Below are 17575 nucleotides of genomic sequence, written 5' to 3' on the forward strand. Positions count from 1 at the left end.
ACAGAAGATGTAATCCATCCACATGGAATAAAGCCTGGAAAATTAGGTGGCATAAACTATATTCTCATGACTTTGCACTTAAGCTGTTGCTTACAGAACTAATTTAAGAGTACCTATGGATTGTTATTGACTATAACTGCACCTTCTGGAAGCTGGAAGATTTTTGAAAGTACTTTATTCAAAAACCTTTATTAATAATGTCTTTGATCTGGTGGTTAGAATTTCTCTGATATGCAACTTTGATCAGCATGTGGAATAGCTGCGAAACTGCTATCTCTCCTTGAGTAATAACTTCATCAGCAGTACTATAAAATTATATTTATCTATCCTCTTGATTCCTCCTTTTATACATTGATGCCAAATTACTTTACTGAAGACTTTACCTTTTTGTCTTTGGGCACAAAAAGCTATATGCATCTAGACAAGGAAGGATATTTTGGATTTGGATATTTGGAGTGCTTCATAACCTATTGCCTTTAACAAACATTTTTTTGTGTATTTTTAAATATGAACTGCCGATAATAAAGCAGTTACCTCTACGGCTTTTTGTAGACTCAGGACTCCTAAATCTGAACAGTGTTGATTTTAGACAAGTAATGCATATTTACAAATTGTTTATTTTGAGTTGTAGATGTATATTGATATATACTTCCATTACTTTTTATATACTGATACACTTAGTGTTGAAATGATCCCGCGGGAAATATTAAGTATGGAGAAGCAATCACTTATTTGAAAGAAAAAATAAATAATTGTTTGCATCTGTGTTGACAGGACTTGTGATATCAAAGTATTTTGAAATAGTCTTTTCCGGATGTTTTTCTTAATTTGGTACTTAGTTGATTTCAGAGTAGGCTGGGATGATTATTAATAAATAACCAGGAACTGACAAGGGAACTGAGGGTTGTCAGACCTCTAGATATATTTTTCATGGAAAAACATAGAATATGGTGGTATAGCAGGCAGCAGAAGTTACAAAACCTGCCAGTTGAGGTATTATCTATTTGATTATCTGCCTTGAATAATTAGCAGGGCTATTTCTCTTCCTTATTTTCTTTTGTCAAAATTAATATAACCATTTAAAAATTATTTTGATGGGCTATTATAAAACTATTTAACTTAATTACATGGGAAAGTTTAATTGATTTATATTGATTTGTATTGATGGAAAGACTGTTTTATTTCTTGTACATTTTCAGTAGTATATCCAGGGACAAAAGAAGCTGGTTTTCCTTACGCCTAACTGATTATGTAAGAATTTATTACTGATAATTAGCAAAGAAAATCTGTATATTGCAAACACTTTACTCTCTATGCATCTTTTTTAACAACATATATATTCCATATTTAATGTGCATAAAGCCCTGAATTATTTTAGTGATTAACTTATTACACGTACATGGAGCATTTTAGAGGTATTGTTGTTTAATCTCAGCCAGCAACCAAGCTCCATGCAACTGCTCACTCACTCTCTGTCCAGGCAGGTGGGGAAGAGAATAGGAAGGGCAAACGTGAGAAAATTCATGGGTTGAGATAAAAATAGTGTAATAATTAAAAAGAAATAATAGTAAGAATAATAAAACCTTGTAGGAAAAGAGAAAAAATTAACCAGAGTAAATTAAAACTCAAGAAATCAAGTGATAAAAACAAAAACAATTGCTCACCATCAACTGACCAATGCCCAGCCGGTCCCTGAACGGTGGCACCCCCACTAACCTTCCCTCCAGCTTTATATGCTGAGCATGATGCCATTTGGTATGTGATATGTCTTTGGTCAGTAGGATCAGCTGTCCAGTCTGTGTCTCCTCCCAACTCCTTGTGCACTGCCAACCTTCTTGCTGGTGGGGTGAAGGGAGAGGCAGAAAAGGCCTTGACACTGTGTAAGCGCTGCTCAGCAGGAACGCATCTCTGTGTTATCAACACTGGTTTCAGCACAAATCCAAAACACAACCCCATACCAGCTCCTATGAAGAAATTTAACTCTGTCCTAGCCAAAATGAGCAAGAGTATGTAGCAAAAGCTGTCTTAAGGCCTGTAATCAAAAAAAACCTCCCAGAAGCTCAGCTGTTTGGGCTGTTTAGGATCAGTCTTTTGGGAAGGACTGACTGCAAGGCTTCTACAGCTGTACCTCAGTTTGTGTTTAAATGAGATACAAAGAGTATTTGAAAGTAAATGGAAAAAGCTTAAACTAAATATTATTAGCTATCTTTGTTCTTAATATGGCAAATAGTTTTGGAGGTTTCCTAGAAAATGCATAACCACTGCATCTAGTAGCTTCTAAGTAAAACATATCGCTGTATTGCAGAGTCAGTAAAATAAAGCATGGATCTATTTATCTTAATTCTTTGTTTGAAATTTGCTTTCTTTAAATGTATTTTTTTTTATACTGGTTCAAATAGGAAATATGTTTTTCCTATTTTTAAAATATATTCTGAAAGTGATCACACTCTGTACCAGTATAACACTCTTGTTCTGAGTGCTTTATTTTTGACTCCATTTTGTTTATCCTTAGCTTTAAAAAGTGCTTTATCCCAGATGTGCCATTGCCTTAGTATATGCCATGAATGAGTGACCCAGTTATTTCAGTAGTAAATTCTGGACTCTTTGAGGTCCAAATATTTTAAACAATTAATAAAAGGAATAAAAAAAACCTGAAACAAATCAGGAATATGTTAGAATTTGTCAGTTGTCCTTATTTTAAATGTTCAGGGACTACTGTCAGAATAACTAGGGAGGACTGACTAGTTATCTGTAATAATGTAGCATATTGATGTGTGCAATCAACATGGCAAAATTACTCTGTGAAACATATTTGGTTAGAGTGACTAGGATTATCTGGAAAAATGAGTAAGTAATATGGCCCTTTAGAGCACAAAATTTTTCATGAAAGAATGACTTAAAATGTAAAATTGTGTATTTAAAATAGATTCAGAGGAACAGTGCTCTTTGTAACTAAATATTTACATTCATATTGATTATATCAATGTTATTTAAAATTGTTATAACAATTTGCTATCTGCTTATATATTGCCGTTGCCTTTTTAGTTCATATATGTGCATATGGGTGAACTGGAGGAACATTTTGCAATTACAGCCATTTCCACGAGGTGGTGCTCAAGCAATAAATTTCAAACTGATAATATAATAACTATGACTGGTCAGAAGCTCAATTTGAAAATATGGCTGTCAAACAGATGTTCTTCTCTTTGATGCTATATCTAACTTAAGGTGGGAATGATGAGGTCAGGAAGGCTAATTAATTTATTATGTCGTGAAAAAGTTATTTCTCCTTTGCCAAAAGAGAGAAATACCATTTTTTTTGCAGCATAATGCCGGGGGGTCGTGATCATTTTGACATGGAATTCTCACAATCCTTTTCATATCTCATACTTTGGTTATTCTTTATATGCTGTCCACTTCTGATTATGAGTAAGGGAACTAGCATTCATGAAGAGATTACAGGAGTTGCTCTAAGCAAAATGTTAGTGAATTCAATAGATTTAAATAAATCTGTCATACAAAAATACGCTGGATGCTGATTCACTGATCATTCAACAGTAAATAAAAAATGTAGACAGCACGATAATGCAAGAAGGCAGATGATGTGAGAGAATGGCAATGACTATAAACAAAGCAGACAGTTTGGCATAAGTGTTTTTCCCACTTTGATCAAATAGAGCATCCTTAGCTGTTTTGCTTGCCAAAGTGCTGCATCTTTTTTTAACATCCTCTGCAAACCCCTTATTCATCTCCTCCTTCAATTTATACAGACATTTATAATTTAAAGTTCACTGTGACTACCTCTGAAGAAGAGTCAATAATTAACACTGCAAGCTTTGTTGTTGTTTCATTCCTAACCATCAAAATGGCAAGAAGCAAATCTGCACTGAAAGTTTTTTCTTCCTTACAATTGTTGTTTCCTGCTTTAGCTGGTTTGTTGCTTTTTTTTTTCATTCTTTTTTACTTGTGGCCCTTTTTCTTTTTTTCAGCTTAAATGATCGATACAAATTATACCAAAAGCACAAATGGCCTTACTTCTACTGCAGGCATTGCTCTTGGCCAGCTAGTGCCCTCAACTTAACATTAATAGCCAGAGTTCTAGTAGATTTTTTTTTCCTTGCAGCAGTAATACATTTAAAAGACAGTATGCTTTCTTTTTTTGCTCATTGCTTCTAATCTCAAGGATGTAAAACACAGTTTGTACATTCTTCTTGAAAGAAAACTAATTTTAAAGAGCAAATAGATCTCTTCTAGTTATTTTACTTTCTGACAGCTGATAGAGCACTAATCATCCTATTTGAATAAACTTGAAGGGTCTGTGAATAGGGAAGTCTCATATACTTCGTTATGCAGCCGGTTGGGAGTAAAGTGATGACAGATCTGTGAAAAACAAGTCAGCCTTCCCCTTCCACTTTTATTTAGATATTGCACATGGAGGCTGCCTGCTCCTGGAAGGTATTTAGTCACCCAACTCCTACACACATATGTTTGAGGATCTGAATCCAAGTTCAGAGATGGTCCATTTTATAGATATTTGGTTCAGCCAATTAGAAAGAATACAATTATTTGCAAGATTTCTGTCTACACTCAGGTGTTGAACACTTTCATTGGCAGAACTAACTTGTACCTCGTATGTAGGTTTTTACCTTTATTACCAAATTGTCTGTTTATTCACTGGATCTTTGTACAGATATATTTGATAAGGATTTTTTGTTTTGGCTGGAAAAATCCCTTCTGCTATTGACTAGACTGAAATACTCATTTCTTTGGCTTTCTTTTCATTATTTGCTAACATATTTAGGGGGAGTAACTACTGACAAACAGAACCGATTAACTGTTTAGCTACCATCAGTAAATACAAAGAACAGAGAAAAAAACTACACTTTAATATCTTTGTAATCCCTTGTGATTATACTATAAACATCCATTATATGTATAATGTTACCTGGCTTGTCCATGGCATTTGAGAATAGTTGCACTTGTTCTTTCTTGTTAAGAGTCCCATTTGAGGGTTTGATTAATGTTCGTCATTCTGAAGCTTTGTGATTCCTTTTGTCTTTGAGATATGATGGGAGGAGGAAAAGATTTTATAAATGCACTTTGATTATCATCAGTGTAGGTTTAAGGGTGTTTTCCATTTAGATTTTTTTTCACAACCATTTCTGTTAATCCTTAATGAGTCTGTACTTGTACAATTTTGTGGATGAGAGAGCAATATGGACTGTCTGTGAGTAAATTAATTTCATTAGAACTCATCTCTTTAGTACTGGCTCGTTCTGTCTTCTAATTCCACAGTACTGTACAAAGGTAGAATTACAGTTTTCCCACTGGTACTGTTATATTGCTTCATTACAGGCTCCTTTTAACATTTTAACAGCTCAAAAATTGGTTTCTTTCATTTATTATCCCATACTCTGCATAAACTGACTTCCCATTTGCTTTTGACCATTTTAGCTTTATGTATTTGTGTTTTCTTTCATCTTTTTTCCAGTTCTTTTGGGCATCTGTGTTCACTCTCATGCCTAGTTGAAGTATATGCAAACTTTACTTCGCAACTGGGTTCACAAGGGCTGTATGTGTATATAGGCTTTAAGCACAACCTAGCAAAAACTTGAGACCCTCAATCTAAAATCTCAGGTATCTGTGATACAAAGCCAATTGCTCTGACTGACCATTTAATTATTACATTAAGTGAGCAGCCTACTCAGAATCAGTAAAACTTTTGGCTTAATTGCAGGTGAGAAAAAGCTAAAGGACTATTGATTTATTCTTAAGATAGGAGAAAATAGCCAAAGGAAAAAGAGTCCAGAAATTTTCTATGCTATTTTTTACACTGTGTTCTGTAATTCTTTTTTTTCACAAGTGATTAATTGTGAAAGCAGATGGAATAGAAAACATGATTATCAATATAAACATTTCGGTCTATCCTTTTGCTTTCTAAAATCAATTTAGCACCTATATTTCAAATAATTAAATATTGCATTAATGTTTGTTATCTTATTTATGTCTTGGATTTTTTAGTTATTAAAATAAAGTCAAAGTACTAAGAAAATAGTACTTTAGTATAGTGGATAGATAGATAGATATACTACTTTAATATAGTTAATATAGTAGAGATTCAAAATAGAATACAACTTTGTAACTGATAATTGCAAAATTTGTGAAGTGAATGCTGACATAAAGTACATGCTGTGAGTATCACTAATCTAAGAGCACAACAGTTTTCAAGGCTATTCGACTTTCTTAGTAAAACCAGAATAAAATTAGTAGTATTAACACTACAGCTTCTGAAACCAGAATGCACTAAACTATGACTCATCAGGCACCAGTAAGGCTGACATACGGGTCTGAGTCCCCAACAGAAATCTGGCAGTGTGGCAGAGGGGTGGGTTTCCCCTTCAAGGTCCTTGACTCCTAGTGAGCTGGTATTAATTCTTCTGGAGAAAGCAGAGCAAACCTTTCTGTTTGCACCTTCCAATTAACAAGTGAATGTGAATTTGCTATGGGTTATGGGTGGAAAGGTTCATTCCTGTTCCCAGTATATCTCCTGGAATTCTTGACAGGAGTTTACATACTTCAAAAGCACTTGCTGAAGTCTTTAATTTAGATGGTGATTCAAGTAAACTAGCAGAGTCAAGGCAACCTGATAAAAATTTCCCATGTTTCTCCACCTCAGGGTTTGTCACTGTTCACAAGTGAAAATGTGTCAAGAGCTTTAGATTACACATTGCCTCGAGAGCATCTCTTTGTGCAAATATAAATGTCCTCTCATGGTTAGTCCATTTTTTTCCACCATATTAAATTTTTGCAAGAAATACAAAACTATTCTATTTTTAATATCCATTTGATTCCCTGTACTGTTTAAACAGGAAATAGCTTTGACTAAGGATCATATCCTATCATATTTTAAAATGCATATGTAGATATATACATATGTATAAAATCTATGTTAATTTGAATGTAATTAATTGCATTTTTGTCTTGTACAGTAGGCTATTTCCCAGCAGGTTTAGTAGAAAGCTTTTAACATTCCATTGTTTTACAGTGTTCTAAATAAATAAGTAGTTCTCCAGTTCAACCGTGAGGTCCTTCTAAGAAACAAGCTTCTTGACTGGGGAGCCTGAAGCTTCCTTGGCTTCAGATGAAGGTGACCAATTCATGTGCTGATCCTATCTTTATTCCTGACACTGCACAGAAAAAAACTAAGTCATAGAGCTCCATACCTAACCTGTTTGTATAGTGACAATTGACTTGAAAGGGTACCTGTGTTCAGGAATGGTTCAACCGTGTTGTTAATTCCTCTCTCAAATATTGTAAACCCTGTAGAGCTTTTAAGACTGGATTAGTTTAAATTGTTTACCAAATAGCAGCCTGTGATCCTCAATGTTTCTGACCCAAATATGTCATGATAACAAATATATCATATAAAGACATAGCAAATCACAATCATTAACTGGTGTGCAATGCTCAAATAGTTTTTTCTTTTAACAATTTAAAGACATCTCTACTTTAGTATGAAAAATAAACTAGTTAAAACTGCTGGTTGTCATATTGACAGATTGATCGTTACATTGTTGTCATTCTTAATTTGTAGATTAATGATTTTCTCAGACAAAGGTTGTGCCACATTTTAAATTTACCTTTTATTTTCATATTTTCTCTCTTCTTAGTCACTCTACTAAGTCCCTCAGAAATTACACAAAATTATAGTCTCCCAGATGCTTCTATGAAAGCCACCTCTGAGTCAGGCCTTTTTAATGGAAAGTCATGTAGCTTTTCTACATTTCCCCTTCTCTTTTACACAGTTTCATTTTAGTCATAGGTTATTACTATAAAAATCTCTGCTAAAGCCATCACTCACATGAGACTCAATTCTGTGATGTAAAACATGTAAACATTATAGAAAGCAAATTTAATGATGAATCACCGGCCTTAGGGCTCAAAAAATCCTGCATTCACTTTCATCCTTCCACAGAAGTAATTTTGAAAGCAAACCTAAAATTTTAAATATGTGGAGGCCAGTATCACCACGTGTGTCTGTTGGCCACTGTTGTTCATGTGTTTGTTTAATTTCTGTCTTAACTCTTCTTCAGTTTCTTTAGGGTTTATTAGAATTTTTAGACACAGAAATAGGACAAATGTTATTGCTCTACACTGTATTGTACATGGGAGAAATGAAGACCATGAAAAATGCTGAATCTGATTTACTTAAAAGATAAATCGTATCTGTACAGCTATTTTTCTCATATTCAATATTATTTCCTAAATGTTAGAATGGAGTGTAAATACCTTTTTCTAAATTTTTTCTTCAACATTTCAACAATTTAATCTCTTGCATATCTGGCTATGCTGTTTACCTCAGGAAACCCTACATGAGGCTGTGCATGAGTCAGCTGAAACCCATATTTTTTGCCTAAATAATCACTTAAAAAGGAAAATCTTTGCATTCTTTGTAGAGAAGCATAATTATATTCCTTTTAGAAGGAAGATTAGAAATGCTAATTCTTTAAGTAGGTAGTCATTATTTTATCATTTAGTATTAGCTAAAATAATGTTAGCCATGATGAACTAATGTGGTATTAGTATGGATTTCATATATACTCTCTTAGGAATGTAATTATAATTTACCATTTTATTCATGTTCAGTTATTTTAAAGTGTTACTGAATTAACAGATCACTACTCACCTCATTTTATATCAATGACAACTTTTGCTTATGAAAACCTTGGACCACTAATTAAATTGGGAGGGAAGCAAGTGATTACAAGCATCTAAACAAAAACTGAAAGTTTTTTCTAATAATTGGGAAAAAACATGTTTGTTTTTTCTAGGCCTTTTGCTGGGATGAAGTGGAAAGGTAGATACTTTGTAAAGAACAGCTGGACTTACAATGCTCATTAGCCTAAGAAAAGTCTAGCAAACTCAGAGGCAGCTGTAGTCAGGAAGGAATGACTGAAATGAAGAGCAGCTTGAGTGCATGAGAAATACAAACCTTGTTTCTTTATATCAGTGCAGGGAACTCACTATTTTTTCCATTGTCAATAGACATATTGGAATGTCAAAGTCTGAAGGCATGGATGAAGGATTGTTTGCTTATGGAAGAAGCTCTTCCTCCCCTAAAACATTAAATTTTATTGCTATTCCATGATTAAGGCATGTGCTGGTACTCATGTGGTCTTCTTTCAGTTTCATTAAAAAATTTTTCTGTAGTACAAGTTAAATTTACTTCTTTCTGATTTTATGAACAGCAAAAAAAAAGCTGGGTTTGTTTTTGGTTTTTGGCTTTTTTCCCCCCCGATATTCTCATAATCAGTTAAGAGATAAAATCACATACTTCAGTAATGCTCAAGGTATATTGTCATGAAAGAACAATGCCCAGGACTCCTAGCATAGGAGTCAAGGAGATGGCAGCACAGGATTTGTGAGTTATACATTTATTTACTTGATTGGAATAAAGATTAGTGTTCATATTTTTTTTTCAACTTGAAAAGAGATGTTCCTGCTGCATAATTGAGAACCCAGCCAGAAATACCATCCTGTCTTTTGTGTAGACATAAAATAAAATTAAGTTTATTCTGTAAATCTTTGAGTGTAATTGAGTGGGGTTTTTATTGTGGGTTTATAAAACCCAGTAGAAGCAGCTCCAAACTCCACTGAGTTGTAAGAAAATTTGTGCTCATATTCTCTGTAACTGTAAAGAATTTTCAAGGGGATGTCAAATGCTGAGATATTAAAGGCAGTGGCTGCTGCTTGACAAGCCTAAGACACTGTTCAGAGCTCATTAGGGCATTAAAATTTTGCCATATCATTGTCTTTATTTCTATTAAAAGTTGAGAAAAAGGTCGTTGTTATTAAGAATAAGGTATAAGTAAGGCTAAGAGATATGACTAAGATGGAAGGACAATATGTTGAAGTCATTGCATAGGAAAACCCTAGAGTGTCTGTGAGAACTAACAGTCTGAAGACTAATTTTTGATGTCATGATTTTGGTTCTGGGGGCAGTGTAATATTTGGCTACATGGACAAAATATATTGGTTTAACAGTCATGTGGAGAAATGTAACATTTTTTTAAAGATGGAACTACTCTAGCAAATTATCAAGGAATATGGTAAAACCAACACTGAGTCCTGTAACCAATAATAAGTGTCATTTTTATTTTCATAGAAGGCTTGGTATTAATGCAGGAAGTGTGGAGTAAATTCAGTAGTTTGTGCTTTAAGTTTGATGAAACCCTTATAATAACACTTGTTAGCTTTATAAGCTAACGTTAGGGTTTTCTTTTTTACCTTTTGATAAATATAATCTCAAGTTCTGGATGATTTTTTAGTTCAAACTTCTTAGGAAATAACTTTACAACATGTAGGCATAAACAATTTTTTTTTTTTTAAAAGCACTCAAAAACACATCCAGTAACTGTTTAAGTAGGTCCTGCTATAGCTGACGTTATACACCTGGTACTATCCAAGTGCATGATTAAGAATCCAGATTTGTTCCGTAAGGAAATAGAAGTTAAGAGGATGAAAAAATTCCAGGTTAAGTAAAGAGCCTTTAAGAGCTAATGAGTAGGAAATGCTTTCACTTGGAGACTGTATCGCAGGTTCAAAGTTACTTTTGACATACTGGATTCTAAGTTCATATTCCTCTCCTTCATTTTGTCACTTGTTTATTGTCCAGACAATATTCATAGTCAACACTTAACACAGCCTTGCAACTATTCATTTTAATAACTGATAAAAATATTTAAAATTAAATTTTCTCCCTTAGAAAGCTAGCAAGATACTAATGAAACATAGGCCACATTAGCTTTCGTTCCACAATGGTGCATGTAGAGTAACTTGGTGTGAATAGCAAACAGGTTTGTCAAAAAACCCCTAGGTCAGTGCCTCTGTAAGCATGTGAAATCTCAGTGGTATTTTCTTTGCCAAAATACTGTTTGGAACCGAATTCCTTTAAATATTTGTGAGTAAATTTTAGATACATTATACGGAGACAAAACTACATTGTGAACCAAGATTTATAGTCTCCCTTTCTTTTAGCAAAATAACTAGTTTTGAACTACAGTAATTTGAGTTCAAGTGTCTTAAAAGGAAACAACATTTGTTTCTGTTTACACAAATTCTGGTTGTATCCACTCTAGAAGGATCTTGCTACAAAATTTAGGTTTATCAACTTTATACTATGAAACTTTGTCAGTATCTGTTATTTTACTTCAAAATGAAGTTGCTGCTACTCATAAATGCCTGCCAGTTTGGTGTGGGGGGTTTTTGTTTGTTTCAGTTTGGGAATTTTTTGTTTGTTTGCTTTTAAAGCAAACCATTGAATGCATGTGATTTTTTTTCTAAAGTCTACCAATAATAAGATTTTGAACTAATAATTTATACCACTGAACAGGAGAAAGGATCGTGAGGGATCTCATCATTAGCTGTAGTTCATAATGTCAAATCCTACTTTGTCTGGACTTTAGCTAAATGTAGCACAGTAGTATATGATACATTAACTGGAGTGAGGCACATCAATACTGTGTCCTATTAACAAAGTAAAAAATATAAGCCAGCTGCTACAAGAAAAAGTAACCAGTTTCCTTTGCATAAGCAAGTTAACACTGAATTTATTTAGATATGTCAAACCTATTTCAAGTGGTTTGCAAAATTTTAGTGGATTTTTTTGCTGTTTTCTTCTTAATTATGTGTTTAGCTTAAAGAAAAAAATCACAATAAAACCAAAAAGCTAAATAACTTCAATCTTATGACATATCTGCAAATATTTTAGAATGTTGTTTACATTTCAATGGAAATTTGATTTTAGACTTATTGTTCAGAAGACTCTCTATAAAATAATCAACTAATATTTTATTAGACTAGTTAGGTTTTCATCAGTGACTTTTTCTACCCTCAGTTTCAATGGGAACATCTGGCTCTTTTCCAATAATCAATATAATCTCTTGAGTTCAGTTTCAAAAATCAGCTGCAGAGAGTAACAATTAGAGGTTAGTAGACTTGATAAATTTCTAAGAAGTAATTATGTCATTAACAAATTATCAAGTTATCAAGCTGTCTTATAGAGATAATACAGAAAAAGCTGAAAGCTGCTGATTGTACAGAAAAAGAGATGTGTCTAGGATAGGAAGAACATGTCATTAATTAAAGTGAGCTATACAGAATTAACCTTTAGAACTTTAGTGAGGCTGGGAGTCAAATGCTGAATTTAATAATGAATTTTAAAAGCAAGACATAAAGATCTTATTTTGTTTCATAAACAAGAGTTTAGATGGACTACAGGAATCTAAATCTAGCATTTATGTACTGAAAACCCCTGGATTGCTGTTACCTGACAAATATTATTATAGAAACTGATGCGTGGGAAGTTCCACCTGAACACGTGGAAGACCTTCTTTACTGTGCAGGTGACCGAACACTGGAACAGATTGCCTGGAGAGGTTGTGGAGTCTCCCCCACCGGATATATTCAAGAACCATCTGCATGCAATCTTGTGCCATGTGCTCTAGGATGACCCTATTTGAGCAGGGAGGTTGCACCAAATGACCAACTGTGGTCCCTTCCTGCCATACCCATTCTGTGATTATTCTTTACAATCAGGTACTTTCTGTGGAGTCATAGATTCTGAGCTGTGGGCTACTTAACTGTGTTACAAAAAAGAGCATTCATACTCCATGCTGGGACTTTGTATGGCCAATGGATCATGAGATGTCTTAGGGGTTTTTATTCATGCTGGTAGAGTGACTCTTGAAACACTGGGGAAAGCTGGTTGTCTTGGGGAATGTGTCACCCAGTGGCACATTTTGACTGAGATTTTAGTAGGTCTTTTCATGTTCTATTTCTCAATTATCCATAAATCTGTCCCTAACCAGCTGAAAAACTGGATATGTTGCTATCCAAGGAGATAGAATCTGGATCCTATCTGGATTCTACTAGATTTCCTATTGTAAATAGGAAATTTCCCTATTGTAAATCAGGAAAACAAGCCTTGTTCAGTTTTGTAAAAGAGGAGAGTAGAAGTATGCTAGCATTTCAGAGAGTAGTTCCCAAGTGGTTAAATACGTCTCCCTAAAATCGCTGTTAAGATGCAGGAGTCGCAGATGGTCTCTGTCCCCAAAACTATCCTCTGGCTATCCTTGATGGTTGTTCTTCAAGTAGCTTTTTCCATCTTTACTCTTCGTGCTGTTTTTTTGTATTCTGTCCAAAAGTGTCCAGCTTTCCTACTTGCAAGTGAACAGAAGTACCTTTCTAAACTTTTGAATTACACCCCTAATGGTACTGTTGGATCTGTTTCCCAATGTAATTATTAAATGGTGATAAGCTTTTAAAAGAAAGAGAACAAGCAGAATCACTGTTGTATCTACTGTGCTAGAAAAAAGCTAGAAGAGCCAAGCTGACTTTTCATCTCATTCATTTCTGTCTTCTTCTACATTTCTTTCAGTTTTTTAAAAAGCCACAAACAAAATTTCCTGTTTCATTTTATCTTTGAAATGCTGTTGAGATGCTGATAAAAATTTAGATGCAGGGAAAACTCCCTGCATCCCAGGAAACTTTAATATTTGATTTTCTAACTAGTTTATTTTCTTTTTCAGAAATATGTAAAGTTTTTGTGCCCTAATTTTTTGGGTTGTTGTTTTTTTTTTTGGCCATCAGATTGATTATGCTACTAATAAATAAACAAAGCACTACTATTTTGATCCAGGCTGAAATAAGCAGCATATTTTTGTGAGACAAAATTCTTTTCCTTCACTTTCTAGGGTATAAACTGCAAAGGTATGCAAAATCATCTAACAAGTTATGAAAAAAAAATGGAAAAAATTGGGAAAAACACCAAAAAAACTTACTTATTCTTCATACAATGCGAAAGATATGATGCAACATCAGATGCTTGAGATTGATCTCCAAATAATTACCCATTACTTTAAAGTGTGCACAGGACAAGTGTGGGTCCTAATAACTCTCTACAGGCAAACCAAATTGGTCAAAAAAATTGATATTATTTTACTGTATAAAGCAAAAGTCACACAAGAATATAAAATACAAAAGTACAACATAAAGACAATTTTAACTTGACTGTTTTGGAGTAACATATCTTGCTTTGACTAAGCAGAATTGACTAAAACTGTGTGTATTTGCTTTACAAATTCATGCACTTTAATGAGCTTGGTAGGTTCTTCAGTCTCTATCAACATTAGAGATTAAATTGGTTTTAGATACAGTATGGAAAAATAAATCATGCTGCCTTAAGCTATGTAATAGAATTCATATGTAACTGTAAATATAAAGGGAGAAAGAAATGACACAGATGTCATCTATTCCATGAAATGTCTCAGTTCCTAACTGAAGACTGTATACAAAGCAGGGGGAGGGAAAATAGGGAATTCCATTTAAGGTATAAAAGGATAAGGTTTTGAAATATCTGGTCTAAATGGCTAACATTGTTTAAGCAACTGATGCAGGAAAGTTATCTTTAAGAATTTATCAATAGTCATGTGATTCATGGATGTAACAGAATAACTTGTTATATAACTGTTCCTGTGGATTTGGCAATAATTACAATTCAGGTTCAGAGTAGTTGAAGTAGATTGCTGAACTTTGAAAGACTAAAGATATCCATGGCACAACTCTATGCTCCTCTACTGAACTTCATTACTTTTAATTCTAAGATCTGGTAATGCAACTCACTAAAGGTAAAAGAAATGGCCTAAATGAGACTGTCACAGGGATAATTCTTCAGTGTACCCAAGAACATTGTAATTCTTGTCCAGAGCCCAGATTCCCTATAAGTGAGCGCTGCTTTGCGGTTTGTAATTTCTGTCTTTCTGATTTCTAATTCTACTAAATTCCATAGCACTACACATAAGATTTGATGTATGTTTTTACTAATCACTGCAGGTTTTTTTTGGTTTTATTTAATTTTTTTTCCTTACTTTTAGAAATGTTATTTGTACTTCTAATATTAATACATTAAAACTATTTCCAGTAACATTTATGTGTGTTCTCTAGGTATTGTAAATGATTCATTCAAGCAAAATATATGTTACAGCTAATGTGCAGTAAAATTACGAGTATGTATCTAACTTTGAAGAGTATTAAGGCTACTTAATCTTTGAGTGACATAAATATGGACCCAATTAGCACAGTTTTCAGCCACTTCATAATTCAAAAAATGTGATCATTCAGCTGAAAGCAAATTTGACAGAAATTTCATAGTCATGAAGGTAAAAGCTTGCAAGATCACCCAGTAGGATGGAGAAGCTGTCATTCTCTCATCAGTACTGTTGAATACTAATGTCAAGGTCAGAAAAGTGTAATTTTAGGCTGCCAAAATATTCTTGGATTTGATCTGCTAGCAACATTTAAAAAGAAAGTAACAACATAAAAATTTATATAAACTTTCATAAAATAACTATAAAGTTTTAGATGCTTCCCCACTGCAAATGTTCTGAGTTATTTACTGATTAGATTGACAGTTTGATATGTGTTTTTTTTCAAATTCTAACATTTGCTTTAAGTATCATCCTCATTGTCTTACATAAAAATTACAACTGATACATATTTTACAAATTCTGCATATTATTTTAAATACTGATGTGGGTGACTTGGTGTTCAAAATGTATCACAATTAGAGGAAAGATTTGGATGTAAAAATGCTTTTTTTAAACATAACAAATTGTCATGTATAATAAAATGATAGAATTATCTTTATTCTCACCTTTCATTTACATAGAATGATCATGTTAAATGGGGACTCTTACTGCTGGCTCCATCTAACTAATCACCACATATAAACAAGATGAGCCCAGGCTGTTCTCAGAGTATCTTCTGAATCATAAAAGGATGAGAGGCAATGACCAAAGCTTTCAACAAAGCACATTTCTACTAAAAATTAGAGCAAAACAGTTTCACAGTGAGAATGGTTAAGCACTTCAGCAGGCTTTCCAGAGATGCTGTTAAGGTTTTATCCTTGGAGATCTTCAGAACCCAATTTAGTGTTTACTCATGAGGTGTCCTGAGCAACCAGATCTGAGGTGTCCTGAGCAACCAGCAGCTGTCTCTGCTTTGTATAGGTAGGTTCAGCTAGATGACCTTTAGACTTCCCTTCTTCCTTCCAGCTTCCAGTATTGCATGACTTTTTCATGTCCATTTTGATAAAAAAGTTGTTTATGTAATTTATGTAAGATTTTTAAAGGTGTCAAATATGAGTGTAATTTTGAAAATTCTTGTAGGCTTTTGTAATCCTTAGGTTATGAAAGACATTTAGGGACTTGAAAGTCACCCCTTTTGTGAAAGAGCAAATCGTGTTACCCTTCAGGAAGCTGAACTTTAATTTTCAAGTTGGCACTACTTTCTTGCTCCTACCTACAGCTACTCTTTATTAATGGCTTCACTTACTTTTCTATCCAAATAGAAGAGTTCCTGAATGAATGAGTTATATCTGTACATTGATACTGTTGTAGTACTTTCAATTTTTTATGTAATTATAAAATAAATTTTGTTACTCAACTTTCTTAACACAGAAGTTCTAGAAAAACAAAATAAAGCAACATCATATTTTCATATCAAGTAGATAATTTATTTTTTTTAGTTCAGTTTTGGGTTTATATTTTAAGGGCTTTTTGGCTTTGACTGATTTTACATTACATGAATATGTCAATGAGCACTGGAAAAAATACCTCAGTAGGATTGCTTTTCAGATCCAGATACATCTTTGAAAGATGTCTAAAATGACATGTTTGCAGTAAAATATACATGGCCGGGTGAACTTTTCTGGTCTTATCTTGTGCCTCAGTAATTTTAAACAGAAACCAAAGCCTTTGTTCTGATAAACTAGACATCTTCCTAAAATATATTTATTAAAATGAAATATTCAAAGATTCCAAAGAACAAGTATACATACAGTAAATGCGTTCTTTTCTTCCTGTGCATGGTTAACTTTCATTCATATTAATGGGGTTATGAACATTCTTCAAGCAGAGAAGACTATCATTTTTAAAACCTGCCTATTGAATATTTGGTTTCATTAAATTTATGTTGCCTTTTCACTACAGTAGGGGAAAATAGTTTTTGGAAGGTGATGTTTCTTATGAGTTTAACTCTTTTATAAATATCCTCATCTCTGAGTTCACTTGTGAATATTTTGAGAAATATTTTAGAACCTTGAGAATGTTTGAGAAAACATAACTATATGGCATTTTCATAATTAAAGTGCTTTTTAGTGGTATTCTGAATATTGGATAGGCATCGAGGTAGTTGTCAGTGACAGCCACTCTGTAAGAAAGACAAATTCTCACATGATTTTTGAGACAGTCCCAAAAGTATGTTTGTAACAGCCAGTGCATATGTGATACTTCTTTCAAATGCAGATAGATGTTTCGATGAGTTGAGGGATAAAAAAACTATGACTCAAAGGACTTTGTTTTGTTGAAAATGTAATAGAATTGCTATATCCATATACTTTCAATTCACAGTATCTCAATAGGATTCTATAATTGCTCTAAATTCCTTATTTTCTGCAGTAAAGCTTTTCTGTACAAAGAAATTACTTTATAAAAGCCTGGCACCATGCAGTGGCCTT

The sequence above is a fragment of the Lepidothrix coronata genome, unplaced genomic scaffold, assembly GCF_001604755.1.
Source record: "Lepidothrix coronata isolate B3197 unplaced genomic scaffold, Lepidothrix_coronata-1.0 Scaffold56, whole genome shotgun sequence".
In the NCBI taxonomy this organism is placed as follows: domain Eukaryota; kingdom Metazoa; phylum Chordata; class Aves; order Passeriformes; family Pipridae; genus Lepidothrix; species Lepidothrix coronata.